Source organism: Phyllobates terribilis, unplaced genomic scaffold, assembly GCF_046119375.1.
Source record: "Phyllobates terribilis strain yellow unplaced genomic scaffold, ASM4611937v1 Scaffold_169__1_contigs__length_4117513, whole genome shotgun sequence".
Classification (NCBI taxonomy): domain Eukaryota; kingdom Metazoa; phylum Chordata; class Amphibia; order Anura; family Dendrobatidae; genus Phyllobates; species Phyllobates terribilis.
The window spans coordinates 3,923,936-3,946,691 of record NW_027362929.1 but is presented as its reverse complement, the minus strand read 5'-3'; the positions used below and the strand labels follow the sequence as shown (position 1 = coordinate 3,946,691).

General features: G+C 44.6%; 12 non-coding genes and 2 pseudogenes across 12 annotated transcripts; all 14 read left to right on the top strand.

Annotated features, from left to right (window-relative positions):
• Nucleotides 1-6,438: 6,438 nt before the first annotated feature.
• On the top strand, nucleotides 6,439-6,627 carry LOC141210642 (U2 spliceosomal RNA). Its single transcript, XR_012280785.1, has one exon. It is a non-coding gene; the product is annotated as a U2 spliceosomal RNA (small nuclear RNA).
• A 1,120-nt stretch (nucleotides 6,628-7,747) lies between these two features.
• On the top strand, nucleotides 7,748-7,938 carry LOC141209733 (U2 spliceosomal RNA). Its single transcript, XR_012279925.1, has one exon. It is a non-coding gene; the product is annotated as a U2 spliceosomal RNA (small nuclear RNA).
• A 1,120-nt stretch (nucleotides 7,939-9,058) lies between these two features.
• Nucleotides 9,059-9,249, top strand: LOC141210278 (U2 spliceosomal RNA). The gene has a single exon (XR_012280451.1). It is a non-coding gene; the product is annotated as a U2 spliceosomal RNA (small nuclear RNA).
• Nucleotides 9,250-10,369: 1,120 nt separating this feature from the next.
• LOC141209732 (U2 spliceosomal RNA) lies at nucleotides 10,370-10,560 on the top strand. The gene has a single exon (XR_012279924.1). It is a non-coding gene; the product is annotated as a U2 spliceosomal RNA (small nuclear RNA).
• A 1,118-nt stretch (nucleotides 10,561-11,678) lies between these two features.
• On the top strand, nucleotides 11,679-11,869 carry LOC141210276 (U2 spliceosomal RNA). The gene has a single exon (XR_012280449.1). It is a non-coding gene; the product is annotated as a U2 spliceosomal RNA (small nuclear RNA).
• Nucleotides 11,870-12,986: 1,117 nt separating this feature from the next.
• LOC141210783 (U2 spliceosomal RNA) lies at nucleotides 12,987-13,102 on the top strand (annotated as a pseudogene).
• Nucleotides 13,103-13,626: 524 nt separating this feature from the next.
• On the top strand, nucleotides 13,627-13,808 carry LOC141210581 (U2 spliceosomal RNA). Its single transcript, XR_012280737.1, has one exon. It is a non-coding gene; the product is annotated as a U2 spliceosomal RNA (small nuclear RNA).
• A 1,120-nt stretch (nucleotides 13,809-14,928) lies between these two features.
• Nucleotides 14,929-15,119, top strand: LOC141209731 (U2 spliceosomal RNA). Its single transcript, XR_012279923.1, has one exon. It is a non-coding gene; the product is annotated as a U2 spliceosomal RNA (small nuclear RNA).
• Nucleotides 15,120-16,239: 1,120 nt separating this feature from the next.
• LOC141209730 (U2 spliceosomal RNA) lies at nucleotides 16,240-16,430 on the top strand. Its single transcript, XR_012279922.1, has one exon. It is a non-coding gene; the product is annotated as a U2 spliceosomal RNA (small nuclear RNA).
• A 1,120-nt stretch (nucleotides 16,431-17,550) lies between these two features.
• LOC141209729 (U2 spliceosomal RNA) lies at nucleotides 17,551-17,741 on the top strand. Its single transcript, XR_012279921.1, has one exon. It is a non-coding gene; the product is annotated as a U2 spliceosomal RNA (small nuclear RNA).
• Nucleotides 17,742-18,865: 1,124 nt separating this feature from the next.
• On the top strand, nucleotides 18,866-18,981 carry LOC141210782 (U2 spliceosomal RNA; annotated as a pseudogene).
• Nucleotides 18,982-19,505: 524 nt separating this feature from the next.
• On the top strand, nucleotides 19,506-19,687 carry LOC141210580 (U2 spliceosomal RNA). The gene has a single exon (XR_012280736.1). It is a non-coding gene; the product is annotated as a U2 spliceosomal RNA (small nuclear RNA).
• A 1,120-nt stretch (nucleotides 19,688-20,807) lies between these two features.
• LOC141209728 (U2 spliceosomal RNA) lies at nucleotides 20,808-20,998 on the top strand. The gene has a single exon (XR_012279920.1). It is a non-coding gene; the product is annotated as a U2 spliceosomal RNA (small nuclear RNA).
• A 1,121-nt stretch (nucleotides 20,999-22,119) lies between these two features.
• Nucleotides 22,120-22,310, top strand: LOC141209727 (U2 spliceosomal RNA). Its single transcript, XR_012279919.1, has one exon. It is a non-coding gene; the product is annotated as a U2 spliceosomal RNA (small nuclear RNA).
• Nucleotides 22,311-22,756: the final 446 nt, after the last annotated feature.

Here is a 22,756-nt window from a genome sequence, read left to right as displayed (position 1 = left end):
CAACTGTGCATTGCATTGCCATGTAATGTAATGTAATGCAATGCTATCTATCTAGCTCTCCCTCTATACTTCCTTTTGGATAAACAGACATATTAGGCAAGCATTTTGGAGCTTTCACCTAAATAACTACAGGTGGTGAGATAAGCTGCACAATATAATTGACCTTTCAGTATATTGTTGCACACACACCATCTATTTAGCAAATGCCCTTGTTATCAACAGCAGCCTTTTAAACTCACCTGAGCTAACAGGTATGTGAGCTGGTTACTCTGCTGCGCTTAAAATTTCTTTTTTGGTTTGCTACAATGCCTTTTCTGAAACGTTGTCTCCCTCTGCTGGAACACTGACTTCTTTCATTTAATGCCTGCAGACTATAAAAGAGAAACCAACCCAAAAAGTTTGGTTGATTAGTCTGTGGCATTCTTTTAAACTGTTGCTTATGGCGGTCTCTGTGAGCTTCTTAGTGACATTCAGCCATCCAGGTATCCCGCCTGCAGTAGACGGAATGTGGCAATGGAACGCTGGCTGCGCGTGTCATAATAGGCTCTGAGCCTTTATATACCTGCGCACAGCAGCAGCCACCTTCAGTCCGCTGCTGGACAGCCAGCAGCAGCAGCAGCAGGAGAGGTAATTAATCAGCAACCCTCCTGCTAAGGGTAGACAGCTGCTCGTTCCACCCCCCCCCCCGCCTTAATTGGTTCTCCTCCCTTCCAACGGTGTTGAGGCGGGTGGGAACAGCCGGGGGTTGAGGGTACTGTGCTAAAAGAGGTGGAGTTATGCAGATCTAAAACGCGTGGATTGCAGCAGCAGCAAGCCGAAAAGTGCAGGCATGTGAGGGATCTAGAGGTTGACAGCATGTCTTCTTAACGGGAGTCCAGGTGGCCATCTCCACAAATGGACTTTTCAGAATCCTTGGGTGGCACCGTAGTCGGAAACCAATTCTGGTTATCGCTTCTCGGCCTTTTGGCTAGGATCAGGTGCAGTGATCTAACGGTTGCTGCCTTGGTCTCGGCTAGGAGGTGCCTGGGGTACCCGACTTGTTGGCCTTGGGGGATCGCTCTCTCTTAACTGAGGGAGCTTCACCCCCTTGCAGCTATTGGCAGGTCGGCTTAGTCCCCGGACAACGGGGAGCGATCGCGTCTTGTCTTCGGGGCGACCCGAGGAAATAAGGGCGTTTTCCTTTGCTGAGCTTTATCGCTTAGTGGGCTGTGTAAGTTCTTGGGGTACCCCTCCCTCGGTCTTGGGTTTGTTCCTGCTTTTGTGGGATTCATTCCCTTGTTACTATTGGGGGAGGGCTTAGTCCCTGAGGGCCGAAAATGCCTTTTTCTTTTGGATTTGCGGTGGGGGAGACTCCACTGCGACAGTCCATTAGAATCATGGTGGATGAATGCCAGCGCCATGAGAAGAATCTGCAGTACATCGTGCATGAGATTCTTTTTGGGTTCTTCCACCTGGAGCGAGATAAGATCCTGTGTCTTTACGATCAGGAATTCCGTGGGCGATATACCATTTCCTTTATGGCTAAATCATGCTGTGATAATATCCATGCAGCACTGATGGTTGCGGACAAGGACGATGAGAGACTGAACGGGCTGAGCTTTGACTTCCTGTACGGTGAAGAGGAAGTACCCTTGGTGATCTTCATGTACAGCCCATTCGTCTCTGAGGGCGATATCGAAACCTTTTTGAAGCGTTACTGCAAGTCAGTGCGCTTCTCACATGATATCCTCAACTCCCAGCGCTTCTGGAATGGGAAGAGGAAATACCTGGTGAAGTTCCATCCAGATCAGAGCGGCATTGGTGGTCTTCACCACCCGCCTGCTAATTTTGCCATTGGTAATGTCAGGGGATTCCTACGCTACCCAGGAATGCCCCTTCAATGCCGGAATTGTCATGAATATGGGCATACACGAGAAAATTGTACAAGGGCTCATGTAGTCTTTTGCAACAAGTGCGGTAAGAGTGGGCACACCTCCGCTACGTGTGACTCTGAGATCGTATGTAACCTATGTGGGAAGGCAGGTCACGCCTTCAGGAATTGTCCGAGCAAAAAGTCAAAAACATATGACATGTTTAAGTCAGGTCAACTGACTATCCAAGAATACTTCGGAGGGAGTATTACTACACCTGCCCCTGGACCTGGGTTGGCGCACGCTGACGGGTCCGGACCAAATCCTTCAACGGCTCCGCCAGAAGGCCCGCTGGTAGTTCCACAGAAGGACGGTCGTAGGGGTTCCATAAGATTAACCGAGGGTTCGCTCTCTGTGGAATTGATCGATGTTCTGGCTCTAGATGTTGCCGTATCTCAGAGTCAAGAGGAAGGGTCCTCATCCAGCATGAATGCACCACCGGCATTATGTGGAACTGAGGAGACCTCTAGTACCCCGATTAAGCAAGCACCCAGATTCGCCACACCATCATCGGTGATCTTGGGTAAGGGCAAAAAGGGTACGCTCCTTAATCGATCAACCAGTGTGTCAGAAAGAGAGACCTCTAGGGCGCGAAGTAAAAAGGACCTGGCTAAGACCCAGTCGAGCCCTGGTCCTCGAACCAGAAGTCGCAGTAGTTCCGTGACCAGACCAGAGGACAAGACGACCCAGAGGGATGACACCCGTTCCATAGACCAGACCGCCATGAGGACTGCAGATGCACAGGACTTGGAAAAGATGGACAGCTCCCAGCCTCTGAAAAGGCAACGGGAGGACGTAAAGCAACCTGATATCCAAAGAAAACACGGATGTCGAGGTCCAGATGAGGAGCCAAAAGTGGATGATGCCTTTTTGCCTGCTTCAGATCCCGGTAATATTAAACAAATCCTGACCCCTGGAGATGCGGAGGAGGAGGTGCCGTGTATTGACTTCTTCCCATCTTCAGATCCTGATTCTTCTTAATGTCTGTTCCTCTTAAAATCTCCTCACTAAATGTGAGGTCCCTAAAGAGCCCTACACGTAGGGCTGCTTTATTTTCTTATTTAGAGACATTGGAATTTGATTTCTGCTTTCTACAAGAATGTGGTATACAGAGTAATTTAAATTATAAGGACTTAAAAGAAGACTGGAAACTGGGCGTTTCTGTGTGGTCCGGTGCTAATGACTGTCGTGCTGCCGGAGTTGGACTACTTTGCCGTGGACATTCTACCATCATTCAATCTGTGACTGAAATTATACTTGGCAGAGCTATTTTAATACATCTTGTTTTTAATGGACTTTCTTTACGTTTATTAAATGTGTACGCTCCTCCTGGGAAGCAGGAAAGGGCGGATTTACTTGAAATATTGCCATTATTTTGTGTTGGGTCAACCCCCCTGCTAGTGGGAGGAGATTTTAATTGTTTACGTGATGGGGAATCCCGGCAGGGTGGGGATGTGAATCGTAAAGACCGTACCTCCTATTTGTTGAAAAGTTTAATTGATGATTTTAGATTACAGGACTGCTGGAAGGAACTCTTGCCGGCGGATCCAGGTGTTACATGGTCCAATGGAAGAGTTTCTTCTAGAATTGATTTCATATTTGCTTCTACTGCCTTTAAACCTTGTAAATGTTTTCTTTTATCTAATTTATTCTCTGATCATAAAGTTTTATCTGTGTTTTTAGAGTTAGCAGGGGAACAAAATACCTCAAGAGGCCCATGGAGATTAAATACAACTCTCCTAGAGGATATTGATATTCAAAAGAGGTTTGTGCAGGCCTACCAGTGCTGGCAATCAAAGAGAGACCCCCGCGCCTCGATGCTGGATTGGTGGGAGAGCATTAAACCTAAGATTAAATTATTTTTTATTAAGGCAGGGAAAATGAAAGCAAAAAAGAAAAAGCAGTGGTTTTATGTTTTTAATATGAGATTACAAGTACTCTTTAAACTAAAAGAAGTTGGTATTGATGTGGATGATGATATTGCAAATCTTAAGTCTGAAATAAAAAATGCTCTTAATGAAAAAGGAAAACAAATAATTTTTAACTCCCATGTACAGCACCTGGAGGAAGGAGAGAAATGCTCCCGATTCTTCTTCAAAAAGGTAATGGGGAGGAGGGACGCAATCCTAAATCTTGAAGGTGAAAATGATATTAAGGGTATGTTAGGAAAAGCTTTTAATTTTTATCAACTTCTTTTTAACACTAAAGTTATAGATCCATCCTTTTTAGAGTATGCTATTTATTCCCTTGATTTTAAGTTAGATATTTTAGACCAGGGTATTTTATCTAGGGATCTCACCAGTGAGGAACTTTTACAGATTTTTAAAAGTTTCTCCAGTGGGAAAGCCCCTGGGGAAGACGGTCTACCGATTGAGTTTTATCTGACTTTTTGGGGAATTTTAAAGAACGATATGTTTTTATTGTTTAAAGAAGCTTTTAATACTAATAAATTACCCCCATCTTGGAGGAGAGGTCTGGTATCTTTAATATATAAAAAAGGGGATAGGAGCCAACTTAAAAACTGGCGGCCTATTACGCTTTTAAACCTTGATTATAAAATTTTAGCTAAACTTATTGCAGTCCGTTTAAAACCCTTTATAGCCAAATTAATTCACCCTAACCAGGTATGTGGTGTTCCCGGAAGAACCATAGCTGAGTCCCTCAACATAATTAGGGATACCATATGGTATTCAAAAGAGAGAAGTCAAAACCTTGCTATTTTATCCTTAGACTTTGAAAAAGCTTTTGACAGGGTATCGCATGAATTTCTTTTTATGGTTCTTAAAAAAATGGCGTTTCCAGAGAAAATTTTAACCCGCATTATGCTTTTATATCATTCTTGTTTTAGTCAAATTTCTGTAAATGGGTTTTTAACGAAGGGGGTTCCTCTATTATCAGGGGTGAAACAAGGGTGCCCTCTCTCACCACTGCTCTTTATCTGTGTTATGGAACCACTATTAACCATACTGAGAAAAGATAAAGTAATTAAAGGGGTACCTATTCCCGGGAGTAGGGGTATGCAACTTAAAGCCCTAAGTTACATGGATGATGTTACCATACTATGTCCAGATTCCACATCTCTGAGGAGGGTATTGAGAAACACACAATTTTTCTGTGAAGCCTCAGGTTTTAAATTAAATATAGATAAATGTGACTGTTTTAATGTGGGGGGATGGGACTCCTCTTTGACCCCTGGGATAGTGATACAGAAAAATCACATAAAAATTTTAGGAATTATTTTTAACCAAGCCAATGAGGGGGACCCTAACTGGGACTCTGCAATGGATAAAATAGAAAAAAAGATCTCATTGTGGAATTTAAGGAACCTTAGTATGGAAGGTAAAATTTTAATTATTAAAGCCGTTTTAATTCCCATTATGTTGTATGTTGCAATGGTGTTTCCCCCTTCCAATTTACAAATCAAGAAAGTAACAAAAATTGTTTTTATGTTTTTATGGGGTTCAAAAATGGAAAAGTTAAAAAGAGATCTGATGTACAAATGTAAATCTAATGGAGGTAAAGATGTACGCAATTTTTTTACCTTTTTCCATATAAAGTATTTCTGCTTCTGTTTTAAGGTTTTTAAATCTGATGGCATTTTTAGTTATTTTTTAAAATATGCAGCAGGAATGATTTTTAAAAGGTGGTTTAGCCTACCTTTAAGTTCTCCTGTGCTCCTGTGCCCACCTAAACAGTATGTGATACTTGAGAAAACGGTCAGACTTTTAGGTCTCCAGGAATTGGAGCCTGATATATTGGGGGACCAAAGGAAGGTATCTATTGCTTGCAGACACTCTGAGGACACAATTCCTGTCTCCAATTTTTCACAGGCAAGGTCCAAAACGGTGTGGCGAAATGTGTACGGGAAATATCTTGCAAATGTACACAAGGACCTTGCCTGGGCTATTGTCCACCAGTGCCTCCCTACCCGTGAGTTTCAACATAGGCGGGGGCTGGTGGCGAGAGCCAAATGTCCAAGAGATATATGCGGGGAAAGTGAGTCTGTATTGCATCTCTTTTGGAATTGTCATTTTGCACAGGAGGTTTGGAGAAAGGTAGGCCCACTTTTAAAATGGGCATGTGGCCTGAAAGATTTTAATCACTTTTATGTCTTTTATGGTCTTTTTAAGTGTCCAAATTTTAAACAATTCCGAGTTGCCTGGATTATTATTAATTGTTTTAAAAATGCCATGTGGAAAGTTAGAAATATTTTACTCTTCAAACATGATCATATTGATTCAACAGACTGTATAAAAATTGCTTTAAGTGAAATGTATATTTACTATCTCAGAGATAAAAAACTGTATGGAGCAAAAGAAGCGGCTTCTATGTGGTGTGTACAATTATGGAACACAATTAGTGGTAATTAAATAAACCCAAGTACATCTGTAATTATGATTTTCTTAATTGTTACAATGGTTTTATGATGGTAAATTGTGTTTTTTACAAAAAACTTGAATTAATTATTATCATGTTTTATCATTTTATTGTAATGTTATAAATGTTCTTTTTTAAAACCTTTGTAAATATACTTTGGAATCAATAAAATTGCGTTGAAACCTTATCTGTTCTTATCAGTTTAATATCTGATACGTCCCCTATCTGGGGACCATATATTAAATGGATTTTTAGAACAGGGAGATGGAAAAAGAGCTTGCTCTGTCCACTCCACGCATTGACCTGGTATTGCAGTATCTCCAGGACCGGTGCACCCCTTCTTTAATGCAGTTTCTAAAATCAGAAAGAATTGAATTCAGTGCTTTTTGGTCATTTTGCTTGTTTGTCGGATTTTGGGATGGACTCTTTGGCTTTGCTTTTCTTCTCCTCATTGGATTTTTCATGTTAAAAGTTGCAGAAGCCAGATGACAAGCTCATTTTGGTTCAACTTCAGCAACTGTGCATTGCATTGCCATGTAATGTAATGTAATGCAATGCTATCTATCTAGCTCTCCCTCTATACTTCCTTTTGGATAAACAAACATATTAGGCAAGCATTTTGGAGCTTTCACCTAAATAACTACAGGTGGTGAGATAAGCTGCACAATATAATTGACCTTTCAGTATATTGTTGCACACACACCATCTATTTAGCAAATGCCCTTGTTATCAACAGCAGCCTTTTAAACTCACCTGAGCTAACAGGTATGTGAGCTGGTTACTCTGCTGCGCTTAAAATTTCTTTTTTGGTTTGCTACAATGCCTTTTCTGAAACGTTGTCTCCCTCTGCTGGAACACTGACTTCTTTCATTTAATGCCTGCAGACTATAAAAGAGAAACCAACCCAAAAAGTTTGGTTGATTAGTCTGTGGCATTCTTTTAAACTGTTGCTTATGGCGGTCTCTGTGAGCTTCTCAGTGACATTCAGCCATCCAGGTATCCCGCCTGCAGTAGACGGAATGTGGCAATGGAACGCTGGCTGCGCGTGTCATAATAGGCTCTGAGCCTTTATATACCTGCGCACAGCAGCAGCCACCTTCAGTCTGCTGCTGGACAGCCAGCAGCAGCAGCAGCAGGAGAGGTAATTAATCAGCAACCCTCCTGCTAAGGGTAGACAGCTGCTCGTTCCACCCCCCCCCCGCCTTAATTGGTTCTCCTCCCTTCCAACGGTGTTGAGGCGGGTGGGAACAGCCGGGGGTTGAGGGTACTGTGCTAAAAGAGGTGGAGTTATGCAGATCTAAAACGCGTGGATTGCAGCAGCAGCAAGCCGAAAAGTGCAGGCATGTGAGGGATCTAGAGGTTGACAGCATGTCTTCTTAACGGGAGTCCAGGTGGCCATCTCCACAAATGGACTTTTCAGAATCCTTGGGTGGCACCGTAGTCGGAAACCAATTCTGGTTATCGCTTCTCGGCCTTTTGGCTAAGATCAAGTGTAGTATCTGTTCTTATCAGTTTAATATCTGATACGTCCCCTATCTGGGGACCATATATTAAATGGATTTTTAGAACAGGGAGATGGAAAAAGAGCTTGCTCTGTCCACTCCACGCATTGACCTGGTATTGCAGTATCTCCAGGACCGGTGCACCCCTTCTTTAATGCAGTTTCTAAAATCAGAAAGAATTGAATTCAATGCTTTTTGTTCATTTTGCTTGTTTGTCGGATTTTGGGATGGACTCTTTGGCTTTGCTTTTCTTCTCCTCATTGGATTTTTCATGTTAAAAGTTGCAGAAGCCAGATGACAAGCTCATTTTGGTTCAACTTCAGCAACTGTGCATTGCATTGCCATGTAATGTAATGTAATGCAATGCTATCTATCTAGCTCTCCCTCTATACTTCCTTTTGGATAAACAGACATATTAGGCAAGCATTTTGGAGCTTTCACCTAAATAACTACAGGTGGTGAGATAAGCTGCACAATATAATTGACCTTTCAGTATATTGTTGCACACACACCATCTATTTAGCAAATGCCCTTGTTATCAACAGCAGCCTTTTAAACTCACCTGAGCTAACAGGTATGTGAGCTGGTTACTCTGCTGCGCTTAAAATTTCTTTTTTGGTTTGCTACAATGCCTTTTCTGAAACGTTGTCTCCCTCTGCTGGAACACTGACTTCTTTCATTTAATGCCTGCAGACTATAAAAGAAAAACCAACCCAAAAAGTTTGGTTGATTAGTCTGTGGCATTCTTTTAAACTGTTGCTTATGGCGGTCTCTGTGAGCTTCTCAGTGACATTCAGCCATCCAGGTATCCCGCCTGCAGTAGACGGAATGTGGCAATGGAACGCTGGCTGCGCGTGTCATAATAGGCTCTGAGCCTTTATAGACCTGCGCACAGCAGCAGCCACCTTCAGTCTGCTGCTGGACAGCCAGCAGCAGCAGCAGCAGGAGAGGTAATTAATCAGCAACCCTCCTGCTAAGGGTAGACAGCTGCTCGTTCCACCCCCCCCCCGCCTTAATTGGTTCTCCTCCCTTCCAACGGTGTTGAGGCGGGTGGGAACAGCCGGGGGTTGAGGGTACTGTGCTAAAAGAGGTGGAGTTATGCAGATCTAAAACGCGTGGATTGCAGCAGCAGCAAGCCGAAAAGTGCAGGCATGTGAGGGATCTAGAGGTTGACAGCATGTCTTCTTAACGGGAGTCCAGGTGGCCATCTCCACAAATGGACCTTTCAGAATCCTTGGGTGGCACCGTAGTCGGAAACCAATTCTGGTTATCGCTTCTCGGCCTTTTGGCTAAGATCAAGTGTAGTATCTGTTCTTATCAGTTTAATATCTGATACGTCCCCTATCTGGGGACCATATATTAAATGGATTTTTAGAACAGGGAGATGGAAAAAGAGCTTGCTCTGTCCACTCCACGCATTGAACTGGTATTGCAGTATCTCCAGGACCGGTGCACCCCTTCTTTAATGCAGTTTCTAAAATCAGAAAGAATTGAATTCAATGCTTTTTGTTCATTTTGCTTGTTTGTCGGATTTTGGGATGGACTCTTTGGCTTTGCTTTTCTTCTCCTCATTGGATTTTTCATGTTAAAAGTTGCAGAAGCCAGATGACAAGCTCATTTTGGTTCAACTTCAGCAACTGTGCATTGCATTGCCATGTAATGTAATGTAATGCAATGCTATCTATCTAGCTCTCCCTCTATACTTCCTTTTGGATAAACAGACATATTAGGCAAGCATTTTGGAGCTTTCACCTAAATAACTACAGGTGGTGAGATAAGCTGCACAATATAATTGACCTTTCAGTATATTGTTGCACACACACCATCTATTTAGCAAATGCCCTTGTTATCAACAGCAGCCTTTTAAACTCACCTGAGCTAACAGGTATGTGAGCTGGTTACTCTGCTGCGCTTAAAATTTCTTTTTTGGTTTGCTACAATGCCTTTTCTGAAACGTTGTCTCCCTCTGCTGGAACACTGACTTCTTTCATTTAATGCCTGCAGACTATAAAAGAGAAACCAACCCAAAAAGTTTGGTTGATTAGTCTGTGGCATTCTTTTAAACTGTTGCTTATGGCGGTCTCTGTGAGCTTCTCAGTGACATTCAGCCATCCAGGTATCCCGCCTGCAGTAGACGGAATGTGGCAATGGAACGCTGGCTGCGCGTGTCATAATAGGCTCTGAGCCTTTATATACCTGCGCACAGCAGCAGCCACCTTCAGTCTGCTGCTGGACAGCCAGCAGCAGCAGCAGCAGGAGAGGTAATTAATCAGCAACCCTCCTGCTAAGGGTAGACAGCTGCTCGTTCCACCCCCCCCCCGCCTTAATTGGTTCTCCTCCCTTCCAACGGTGTTGAGGCGGGTGGGAACAGCCGGGGGTTGAGGGTACTGTGCTAAAAGAGGTGGAGTTATGCAGATCTAAAACGCGTGGATTGCAGCAGCAGCAAGCCGAAAAGTGCAGGCATGTGAGGGATCTAGAGGTTGACAGCATGTCTTCTTAACGGGAGTCCAGGTGGCCATCTCCACAAATGGACTTTTCAGAATCCTTGGGTGGCACCGTAGTCGGAAACCAATTCTGGTTATCGCTTCTCGGCCTTTTGGCTAAGATCAAGTGTAGTATCTGTTCTTATCAGTTTAATATCTGATACGTCCCCTATCTGGGGACCATATATTAAATGGATTTTTAGAACAGGGAGATGGAAAAAGAGCTTGCTCTGTCCACTCCACGCATTGACCTGGTATTGCAGTATCTCCAGGACCGGTGCACCCCTTCTTTAATGCAGTTTCTAAAATCAGAAAGAATTGAATTCAATGCTTTTTGTTCATTTTGCTTGTTTGTCGGATTTTGGGATGGACTCTTTGGCTTTGCTTTTCTTCTCCTCATTGGATTTTTCATGTTAAAAGTTGCAGAAGCCAGATGACAAGCTCATTTTGGTTCAACTTCAGCAACTGTGCATTGCATTGCCATGTAATGTAATGTAATGCAATGCTATCTATCTAGCTCTCCCTCTATACTTCCTTTTGGATAAACAGACATATTAGGCAAGCATTTTGGAGCTTTCACCTAAATAACTACAGGTGGTGAGATAAGCTGCACAATATAATTGACCTTTCAGTATATTGTTGCACACACACCATCTATTTAGCAAATGCCCTTGTTATCAACAGCAGCCTTTTAAACTCACCTGAGCTAACAGGTATGTGAGCTGGTTACTCTGCTGCGCTTAAAATTTCTTTTTTGGTTTGCTACAATGCCTTTTCTGAAACGTTGTCTCCCTCTGCTGGAACACTGACTTCTTTCATTTAATGCCTGCAGACTATAAAAGAAAAACCAACCCAAAAAGTTTGGTTGATTAGTCTGTGGCATTCTTTTAAACTGTTGCTTATGGCGGTCTCTGTGAGCTTCTCAGTGACATTCAGCCATCCAGGTATCCCGCCTGCAGTAGACGGAATGTGGCAATGGAACGCTGGCTGCGCGTGTCATAATAGGCTCTGAGCCTTTATAGACCTGCGCACAGCAGCAGCCACCTTCAGTCTGCTGCTGGACAGCCAGCAGCAGCAGCAGCAGGAGAGGTAATTAATCAGCAACCCTCCTGCTAAGGGTAGACAGCTGCTCGTTCCACCCCCCCCGCCTTAATTGGTTCTCCTCCCTTCCAACGGTGTTGAGGCGGGTGGGAACAGCCGGGGGTTGAGGGTACTGTGCTAAAAGAGGTGGAGTTATGCAGATCTAAAACGCGTGGATTGCAGCAGCAGCAAGCCGAAAAGTGCAGGCATGTGAGGGATCTAGAGGTTGACAGCATGTCTTCTTAACGGGAGTCCAGGTGGCCATCTCCACAAATGGACCTTTCAGAATCCTTGGGTGGCACCGTAGTCGGAAACCAATTCTGGTTATCGCTTCTCGGCCTTTTGGCTAAGATCAAGTGTAGTATCTGTTCTTATCAGTTTAATATCTGATACGTCCCCTATCTGGGGACCATATATTAAATGGATTTTTAGAACAGGGAGATGGAAAAAGAGCTTGCTCTGTCCACTCCACGCATTGAACTGGTATTGCAGTATCTCCAGGACCGGTGCACCCCTTCTTTAATGCAGTTTCTAAAATCAGAAAGAATTGAATTCAATGCTTTTTGTTCATTTTGCTTGTTTGTCGGATTTTGGGATGGACTCTTTGGCTTTGCTTTTCTTCTCCTCATTGGATTTTTCATGTTAAAAGTTGCAGAAGCCAGATGACAAGCTCATTTTGGTTCAACTTCAGCAACTGTGCATTGCATTGCCATGTAATGTAATGTAATGCAATGCTATCTATCTAGCTCTCCCTCTATACTTCCTTTTGGATAAACAGACATATTAGGCAAGCATTTTGGAGCTTTCACCTAAATAACTACAGGTGGTGAGATAAGCTGCAAATATAATTGACCTTTCAGTATATTGTTGCACACACACCATCTATTTAGCAAATGCCCTTGTTATCAACAGCAGCCTTTTAAACTCACCTGAGCTAACAGGTATGTGAGCTGGTTACTCTGCTGCGCTTAAAATTTCTTTTTTGGTTTGCTACAATGCCTTTTCTGAAACGTTGTCTCCCTCTGCTGGAACACTGACTTCTTTCATTTAATGCCTGCAGACTATAAAAGAGAAACCAACCCAAAAAGTTTGGTTGATTAGTCTGTGGCATTCTTTTAAACTGTTGCTTATGGCGGTCTCTGTGAGCTTCTCAGTGACATTCAGCCATCCAGGTATCCCGCCTGCAGTAGACGGAATGTGGCAATGGAACGCTGGCTGCGCGTGTCATAATAGGCTCTGAGCCTTTATATACCTGCGCACAGCAGCAGCCACCTTCAGTCTGCTGCTGGACAGCCAGCAGCAGCAGCAGCAGGAGAGGTAATTAATCAGCAACCCTTCTGCTAAGGGTAGACAGCTGCTCGTTCCACCCCCCCCGCCTTAATTGGTTCTCCTCCCTTCCAACGGTGTTGAGGCGGGTGGGAACAGCCGGGGGTTGAGGGTACTGTGCTAAAAGAGGTGGAGTTATGCAGATCTAAAACGCGTGGATTGCAGCAGCAGCAAGCCGAAAAGTGCAGGCATGTGAGGGATCTAGAGGTTGACAGCATGTCTTCTTAACGGGAGTCCAGGTGGCCATCTCCACAAATGGACTTTTCAGAATCCTTGGGTGGCACCGTAGTCGGAAATCAATTCTGGTTATCGCTTCTCGGCCTTTTGGCTAAGATCAAGTGTAGTATCTTTTGAAAAGGCAGTTTTGTCCTTGGGCAGCCCTAGTAAATTGATGCATATTACACACTGGTTTGGTGCACTTGTTAGTACGCCAGGTGGCTCATAGAGTTATCTGATGGAAAACATGGCCCTCCAGGATCGAAGTCACTAGGCTGTGTAAGTGTGAGGGCTTTGGAGCAATGTGCCCCAGGAGTAGGCGCCCTGGTGGGAGTCCAAGCTTACTGGGACTGGGAACCCCAGAAAGACTTGGCTTCGTAGCACGCCGCACCTTTGCCAATCATACTTTCTGAGCAACCCCCCCTATTCCTGGCCTCCGGGCTAGGAAGGGGAATTTTTATAAACCCGGTCGGAGGTCCGGTCAGCTTTGGGCTGAGAAACCAACACAGGCTCCAGCTCCACTAGGGTGGCAGCCTAGATGGAAGCTGGGAGCACGAAAACGGCTCTTCTCCGGCTTCGGCTAGGGAGAGCATCGGAGATCCCTGACCCTCGCTGTGGCCTTCTGGCTCGGAGGGATGGGGATGGTTTATTGGGGACCCTCTCCTCCGGGAAGGGTCCACATGAATCTTCGCCTCGTGCGCTGTTTTGGTGTGACTTCGGTCACATTTTTCAGTGCCTTGGATGCACCTTCAATCAAAAAATCTGTTCTTATCAGTTTAATATCTGATACGTCCCCTATCTGGGGACCATATATTAAATGGATTTTTAGAACAGGGAGATGGAAAAAGAGCTTGCTCTGTCCACTCCACGCATTGACCTGGTATTGCAGTATCTCCAGGACCGGTGCACCCCTTCTTTAATGCAGTTTCTAAAATCAGAAAGAATTGAATTCAATGCTTTTTGTTCATTTTGCTTGTTTGTCGGATTTTGGGATGGACTCTTTGGCTTTGCTTTTCTTCTCCTCATTGGATTTTTCATGTTAAAAGTTGCAGAAGCCAGATGACAAGCTCATTTTGGTTCAACTTCAGCAACTGTGCATTGCATTGCCATGTAATGTAATGTAATGCAATGCTATCTATCTAGCTCTCCCTCTATACTTCCTTTTGGATAAACAGACATATTAGGCAAGCATTTTGGAGCTTTCACCTAAATAACTACAGGTGGTGAGATAAGCTGCACAATATAATTGACCTTTCAGTATATTGTTGCACACACACCATCTATTTAGCAAATGCCCTTGTTATCAACAGCAGCCTTTTAAACTCACCTGAGCTAACAGGTATGTGAGCTGGTTACTCTGCTGCGCTTAAAATTTCTTTTTTGGTTTGCTACAATGCCTTTTCTGAAACGTTGTCTCCCTCTGCTGGAACACTGACTTCTTTCATTTAATGCCTGCAGACTATAAAAGAGAAACCAACCCAAAAAGTTTGGTTGATTAGTCTGTGGCATTCTTTTAAACTGTTGCTTATGGCGGTTTCTGTGAGCTTCTCAGTGACATTCAGCCATCCAGGTATCCCGCCTGCAGTAGACGGAATGTGGCAATGGAACGCTGGCTGCGCGTGTCATAATAGGCTCTGAGCCTTTATATACCTGCGCACAGCAGCAACCACCTTCAGTCTGCTGCTGGACAGCCAGCAGCAGCAGCAGCAGGAGAGGTAATTAATCAGCAACCCTCCTGCTAAGGGTAGACAGCTGCTCGTTCCACCCCCCCCCCGCCTTAATTGGTTCTCCTCCCTTCCAACGGTGTTGAGGCGGGTGGGAACAGCCGGGGGTTGAGGGTACTGTGCTAAAAGAGGTGGAGTTATGCAGATCTAAAACGCGTGGATTGCAGCAGCAGCAAGCCGAAAAGTGCAGGCATGTGAGGGATCTAGAGGTTGACAGCATGTCTTCTTAACGGGAGTCCAGGTGGCCATCTCCACAAATGGACTTTTCAGAATCCTTGGGTGGCACCGTAGTCGGAAACCAATTCTGGTTATCGCTTCTCGGCCTTTTGGCTAAGATCAAGTGTAGTATCTGTTCTTATCAGTTTAATATCTGATACGTCCCCTATCTGGGGACCATATATTAAATGGATTTTTAGAACAGGGAGATGGAAAAAGAGCTTGCTCTGTCCACTCCACGCATTGACCTGGTATTGCAGTATCTCCAGGACCGGTGCACCCCTTCTTTAATGCAGTTTCTAAAATCAGAAAGAATTGAATTCAATGCTTTTTGTTCATTTTGCTTGTTTGTCGGATTTTGGGATGGACTCTTTGGCTTTCCTTTTCTTCTCCTCATTGGATTTTTCATGTTAAAAGTTGCAGAAGCCAGATGACAAGCTCATTTTGGTTCAACTTCAGCAACTGTGCATTGCATTGCCATGTAATGTAATGTAATGAAATGCTATCTATCTAGCTCTCCCTCTATACTTCCTTTTGGATAAACAGACATATTAGGCAAGCATTTTGGAGCTTTCACCTAAATAACTACAGGTGGTGAGATAAGCTGCACAATATAATTGACCTTTCAGTATATTGTTGCACACACACCATCTATTTAGCAAATGCCCTTGTTATCAACAGCAGCCTTTTAAACTCACCTGAGCTAACAGGTATGTGAGCTGGTTACTCTGCTGCGCTTAAAATTTCTTTTTTGGTTTGCTACAATGCCTTTTCTGAAACGTTGTCTCCCTCTGCTGGAACACTGACTTCTTTCATTTAATGCCTGCAGACTATAAAAGAGAAACCAACCCAAAAAGTTTGGTTGATTAGTCTGTGGCATTCTTTTAAACTGTTGCTTATGGCGGTCTCTGTGAGCTTCTCAGTGACATTCAGCCATCCAGGTATCCCGCCTGCAGTAGACGGAATGTGGCAATGGAACCCTGGCTGCGCGTGTCATAATAGGCTCTGAGCCTTTATATACCTGCGCACAGCAGCAGCCACCTTCAGTCTGCTGCTGGACAGCCAGCAGCAGCAGCAGCAGGAGAGGTAATTAATCAGCAACCCTCCTGCTAAGGGTAGACAGCTGCTCGTTCCACCCCCCCCCCGCCTTAATTGGTTCTCCTCCCTTCCAACGGTGTTGAGGCGGGTGGGAACAGCCGGGGGTTGAGGGTACTGTGCTAAAAGAGGTGGAGTTATGCAGATCTAAAACGCGTGGATTGCAGCAGCAGCAAGCCGAAAAGTGCAGGCATGTGAGGGATCTAGAGGTTGACAGCATGTCTTCTTAACGGGAGTCCAGGTGGCCATCTCCACAAATGGACTTTTCAGAATCCTTGGGTGGCACCGTAGTCGGAAACCAATTCTGGTTATCGCTTCTCGGCCTTTTGGCTAAGATCAAGTGTAGTATCTGTTCTTATCAGTTTAATATCTGATACGTCCCCTATCTGGGGACCATATATTAAATGGATTTTTAGAACAGGGAGATGGAAAAAGAGCTTGCTCTGTCCACTCCACGCATTGACCTGGTATTGCAGTATCTCCAGGACCGGTGCACCCCTTCTTTAATGCAGTTTCTAAAATCAGAAAGAATTGAATTCAATGCTTTTTGTTCATTTTGCTTGTTTGTCGGATTTTGGGATGGACTCTTTGGCTTTGCTTTTCTTCTCCTCATTGGATTTTTCATGTTAAAAGTTGCAGAAGCCAGATGACAAGCTCATTTTGGTTCAACTTCAGCAACTGTGCATTGCATTGCCATGTAATGTAATGTAATGCAATGCTATCTATCTAGCTCTCCCTCTATACTTCCTTTTGGATAAACAGACATATTAGGCAAGCATTTTGGAGCTTTCACCTAAATAACTACAGGTGGTGAGATAAGCTGCACAATATAATTGACCTTTCAGTATATTGTTGCACACACACCATCTATTTAGCAAATGCCCTTGTTATCAACAGCAGCCTTTTAAACTCACCTGAGCTAACAGGTATGTGAGCTGGTTACTCTGCTGCGCTTAAAATTTCTTTTTTGGTTTGCTACAATGCCTTTTCTGAAACGTTGCCTCCCTCTGCTGGAACACTGACTTCTTTCATTTAATGCCTGCAGACTATAAAAGAGAAACCAACCCAAAAAGTTTGGTTGATTAGTCTGTGGCATTCTTTTAAACTGTTGCTTATGGCGGTCTCTGTGAGCTTCTCAGTGACATTCAGCCATCCAGGTATCCCGCCTGCAGTAGACGGAATGTGGCAATGGAACGCTGGCTGCGCGTGTCATAATAGGCTCTGAGCCTTTATAGACCTGCGCACAGCAGCAGCCACCTTCAGTCTGCTGCTGGACAGCCAGCAGCAGCAGCAGCAGGAGAGGTAATTAATCAGCAACCCTCCTGCTAAGGGTAGACAGCTGCTCGTTCCACCCCCCCCCCGCCTTAATTGGTTCTCCTCCCTTCCAACGGTGTTGAGGCGGGTGGGAACAGCCGGGGGTTGAGGGTGCTGTGCTAAAAGAGGTGGAGTTATGCAGATCTAAAACGCGTGGATTGCAGCAGCAGCAAGCCGAAAAGTGCAGGCATGTGAGGGATCTAGAGGTTGACAGCATGTCTTCTTAACGGGAGTCCAGGTGGCCATCTCCACAAATGGACTTTTCAGAATCCTTGGGTGGCACCGTAGTCGGAAACCAATTCTGGTTATCGCTTCTCGGCCTTTTGGCTAAGATCAAGTGTAGTATCTGTTCTTATCAGTTTAATATCTGATACGTCCCCTATCTGGGGACCATATATTAAATGGATTTTTAGAACAGGGAGATGGAAAAAGAGCTTGCTCTGTCCACTCCACGCATTGACCTGGTATTGCAGTATCTCCAGGACCGGTGCACCCCTTCTTTAATGCAGTTTCTAAAATCAGAAAGAATTGAATTCAATGCTTTTTGTTCATTTTGCTTGTTTGTCGGATTTTGGGATGGACTCTTTGGCTTTGCTTTTCTTCTCCTCATTGGATTTTTCATGTTAAAAGTTGCAGAAGCCAGATGACAAGCTCATTTTGGTTCAACTTCAGCAACTGTGCATTGCATTGCCATGTAATGTAATGTAATGCAATGCTATCTATCTAGCTCTCCCTCTATACTTCCTTTTGGATAAACAGACATATTAGGCAAGCATTTTGGAGCTTTCACCTAAATAACTACAGGTGGTGAGATAAGCTGCACAATATAATTGACCTTTCAGTATATTGTTGCACACACACCATCTATTTAGCAAATGCCCTTGTTATCAACAGCAGCCTTTTAAACTCACCTGAGCTAACAGGTATGTGAGCTGGTTACTCTGCTGCGCTTAAAATTTCTTTTTTGGTTTGCTACAATACCTTTTCTGAAACGTTGTCTCCCTCTGCTGGAACACTGACTTCTTTCATTTAATGCCTGCAGACTATAAAAGAGAAACCAACCCAAAAAGTTTGGTTGATTAGTCTGTGGCATTCTTTTAAACTGTTGCTTATGGCGGTCTCTGTGAGCTTCTCAGTGACATTCAGCCATCCAGGTATCCCGCCTGCAGTAGACGGAATGTGGCAATGGAACGCTGGCTGCGCGTGTCATAATAGGCTCTGAGCCTTTATATACCTGCGCACAGCAGCAGCCACCTTCAGTCTGCTGCTGGACAGCCAGCAGCAGCAGCAGCAGGAGAGGTAATTAATCAGCAACCCTCCTGCTAAGGGTAGACAGCTGCTCGTTCCACCCCCCCCCCCCCCGCCTTAATTGGTTCTCCTCCCTTCCAACGGTGTTGAGGCGGGTGGGAACAGCCGGGGGTTGAGGGTACTGTGCTAAAAGAGGTGGAGTTATGCAGATCTAAAACGCGTGGATTGCAGCAGCAGCAAGCCGAAAAGTGCAGGCATGTGAGGGATCTAGAGGTTGACAGCATGTCTTCTTAACGGGAGTCCAGGTGGCCATCTCCACAAATGGACTTTTCAGAATCCTTGGGTGGCACCGTAGTCGGAAATCAATTCTGGTTATCGCTTCTCGGCCTTTTGGCTAAGATCAAGTGTAGTATCTTTTGAAAAGGCAGTTTTGTCCTTGGGCAGCCCTAGTAAATTGATGCATATTACACACTGGTTTGGTGCACTTGTTAGTACGCCAGGTGGCTCATAGAGTTATCTGATGGAAAACATGGCCCTCCAGGATCGAAGTCACTAGGCTGTGTAAGTGTGAGGGCTTTGGAGCAATGTGCCCCAGGAGTAGGCGCCCTGGTGGGAGTCCAAGCTTACTGGGACTGGGAACCCCAGAAAGACTTGGCTTCGTAGCACGCCGCACCTTTGCCAATCATACTTTCTGAGCAACCCCCCCTATTCCTGGCCTCCGGGCTAGGAAGGGGAATTTTTATAAACCCGGTCGGAGGTCCGGTCAGCTTTGGGCTGAGAAACCAACACAGGCTCCAGCTCCACTAGGGTGGCAGCCTAGATGGAAGCTGGGAGCACGAAAACGGCTCTTCTCCGGCTTCGGCTAGGGAGAGCATCGGAGATCCCTGACCCTCGCTGTGGCCTTCTGGCTCGGAGGGATGGGGATGGTTTATTGGGGACCCTCTCCTCCGGGAAGGGTCCACATGAATCTTCGCCTCGTGCGCTGTTTTGGTGTGACTTCGGTCACATTTTTCAGTGCCTTGGATGCACCTTCAATCAAAAAATCTGTTCTTATCAGTTTAATATCTGATACGTCCCCTATCTGGGGACCATATATTAAATGGATTTTTAGAACAGGGAGATGGAAAAAGAGCTTGCTCTGTCCACTCCACGCATTGACCTGGTATTGCAGTATCTCCAGGACCGGTGCACCCCTTCTTTAATGCAGTTTCTAAAATCAGAAAGAATTGAATTCAATGCTTTTTGTTCATTTTGCTTGTTTGTCGGATTTTGGGATGGACTCTTTGGCTTTGCTTTTCTTCTCCTCATTGGATTTTTCATGTTAAAAGTTGCAGAAGCCAGATGACAAGCTCATTTTGGTTCAACTTCAGCAACTGTGCATTGCATTGCCATGTAATGTAATGTAATGCAATGCTATCTATCTAGCTCTCCCTCTATACTTCCTTTTGGATAAACAGACATATTAGGCAAGCATTTTGGAGCTTTCACCTAAATAACTACAGGTGGTGAGATAAGCTGCACAATATAATTGACCTTTCAGTATATTGTTGCACACACACCATCTATTTAGCAAATGCCCTTGTTATCAACAGCAGCCTTTTAAACTCACCTGAGCTAACAGGTATGTGAGCTGGTTACTCTGCTGCGCTTAAAATTTCTTTTTTGGTTTGCTACAATGCCTTTTCTGAAACGTTGTCTCCCTCTGCTGGAACACTGACTTCTTTCATTTAATGCCTGCAGACTATAAAAGAGAAACCAACCCAAAAAGTTTGGTTGATTAGTCTGTGGCATTCTTTTAAACTGTTGCTTATGGCGGTTTCTGTGAGCTTCTCAGTGACATTCAGCCATCCAGGTATCCCGCCTGCAGTAGACGGAATGTGGCAATGGAACGCTGGCTGCGCGTGTCATAATAGGCTCTGAGCCTTTATATACCTGCGCACAGCAGCAACCACCTTCAGTCTGCTGCTGGACAGCCAGCAGCAGCAGCAGCAGGAGAGGTAATTAATCAGCAACCCTCCTGCTAAGGGTAGACAGCTGCTCGTTCCACCCCCCCCCCGCCTTAATTGGTTCTCCTCCCTTCCAACGGTGTTGAGGCGGGTGGGAACAGCCGGGGGTTGAGGGTACTGTGCTAAAAGAGGTGGAGTTATGCAGATCTAAAACGCGTGGATTGCAGCAGCAGCAAGCCGAAAAGTGCAGGCATGTGAGGGATCTAGAGGTTGACAGCATGTCTTCTTAACGGGAGTCCAGGTGGCCATCTCCACAAATGGACTTTTCAGAATCCTTGGGTGGCACCGTAGTCGGAAACCAATTCTGGTTATCGCTTCTCGGCCTTTTGGCTAAGATCAAGTGTAGTATCTGTTCTTATCAGTTTAATATCTGATACGTCCCCTATCTGGGGACCATATATTAAATGGATTTTTAGAACAGGGAGATGGAAAAAGAGCTTGCTCTGTCCACTCCACGCATTGACCTGGTATTGCAGTATCTCCAGGACCGGTGCACCCCTTCTTTAATGCAGTTTCTAAAATCAGAAAGAATTGAATTCAATGCTTTTTGTTCATTTTGCTTGTTTGTCGGATTTTGGGATGGACTCTTTGGCTTTGCTTTTCTTCTCCTCATTGGATTTTTCATGTTAAAAGTTGCAGAAGCCAGATGACAAGCTCATTTTGGTTCAACTTCAGCAACTGTGCATTGCATTGCCATGTAATGTAATGTAATGAAATGCTATCTATCTAGCTCTCCCTCTATACTTCCTTTTGGATAAACAGACATATTAGGCAAGCATTTTGGAGCTTTCACCTAAATAACTACAGGTGGTGAGATAAGCTGCACAATATAATTGACCTTTCAGTATATTGTTGCACACACACCATCTATTTAGCAAATGCCCTTGTTATCAACAGCAGCCTTTTAAACTCACCTGAGCTAACAGGTATGTGAGCTGGTTACTCTGCTGCGCTTAAAATTTCTTTTTTGGTTTGCTACAATGCCTTTTCTGAAACGTTGTCTCCCTCTGCTGGAACACTGACTTCTTTCATTTAATGCCTGCAGACTATAAAAGAGAAACCAACCCAAAAAGTTTGGTTGATTAGTCTGTGGCATTCTTTTAAACTGTTGCTTATGGCGGTCTCTGTGAGCTTCTCAGTGACATTCAGCCATCCAGGTATCCCGCCTGCAGTAGACGGAATGTGGCAATGGAACCCTGGCTGCGCGTGTCATAATAGGCTCTGAGCCTTTATATACCTGCGCACAGCAGCAGCCACCTTCAGTCTGCTGCTGGACAGCCAGCAGCAGCAGCAGCAGGAGAGGTAATTAATCAGCAACCCTCCTGCTAAGGGTAGACAGCTGCTCGTTCCACCCCCCCCCCCGCCTTAATTGGTTCTCCTCCCTTCCAACGGTGTTGAGGCGGGTGGGAACAGCCGGGGGTTGAGGGTACTGTGCTAAAAGAGGTGGAGTTATGCAGATCTAAAACGCGTGGATTGCAGCAGCAGCAAGCCGAAAAGTGCAGGCATGTGAGGGATCTAGAGGTTGACAGCATGTCTTCTTAACGGGAGTCCAGGTGGCCATCTCCACAAATGGACTTTTCAGAATCCTTGGGTGGCACCGTAGTCGGAAACCAATTCTGGTTATCGCTTCTCGGCCTTTTGGCTAAGATCAAGTGTAGTATCTGTTCTTATCAGTTTAATATCTGATACGTCCCCTATCTGGGGACCATATATTAAATGGATTTTTAGAACAGGGAGATGGAAAAAGAGCTTGCTCTGTCCACTCCACGCATTGACCTGGTATTGCAGTATCTCCAGGACCGGTGCACCCCTTCTTTAATGCAGTTTCTAAAATCAGAAAGAATTGAATTCAATGCTTTTTGTTCATTTTGCTTGTTTGTCGGATTTTGGGATGGACTCTTTGGCTTTGCTTTTCTTCTCCTCATTGGATTTTTCATGTTAAAAGTTGCAGAAGCCAGATGACAAGCTCATTTTGGTTCAACTTCAGCAACTGTGCATTGCATTGCCATGTAATGTAATGTAATGCAATGCTATCTATCTAGCTCTCCCTCTATACTTCCTTTTGGATAAACAGACATATTAGGCAAGCATTTTGGAGCTTTCACCTAAATAACTACAGGTGGTGAGATAAGCTGCACAATATAATTGACCTTTCAGTATATTGTTGCACACACACCATCTATTTAGCAAATGCCCTTGTTATCAACAGCAGCCTTTTAAACTCACCTGAGCTAACAGGTATGTGAGCTGGTTACTCTG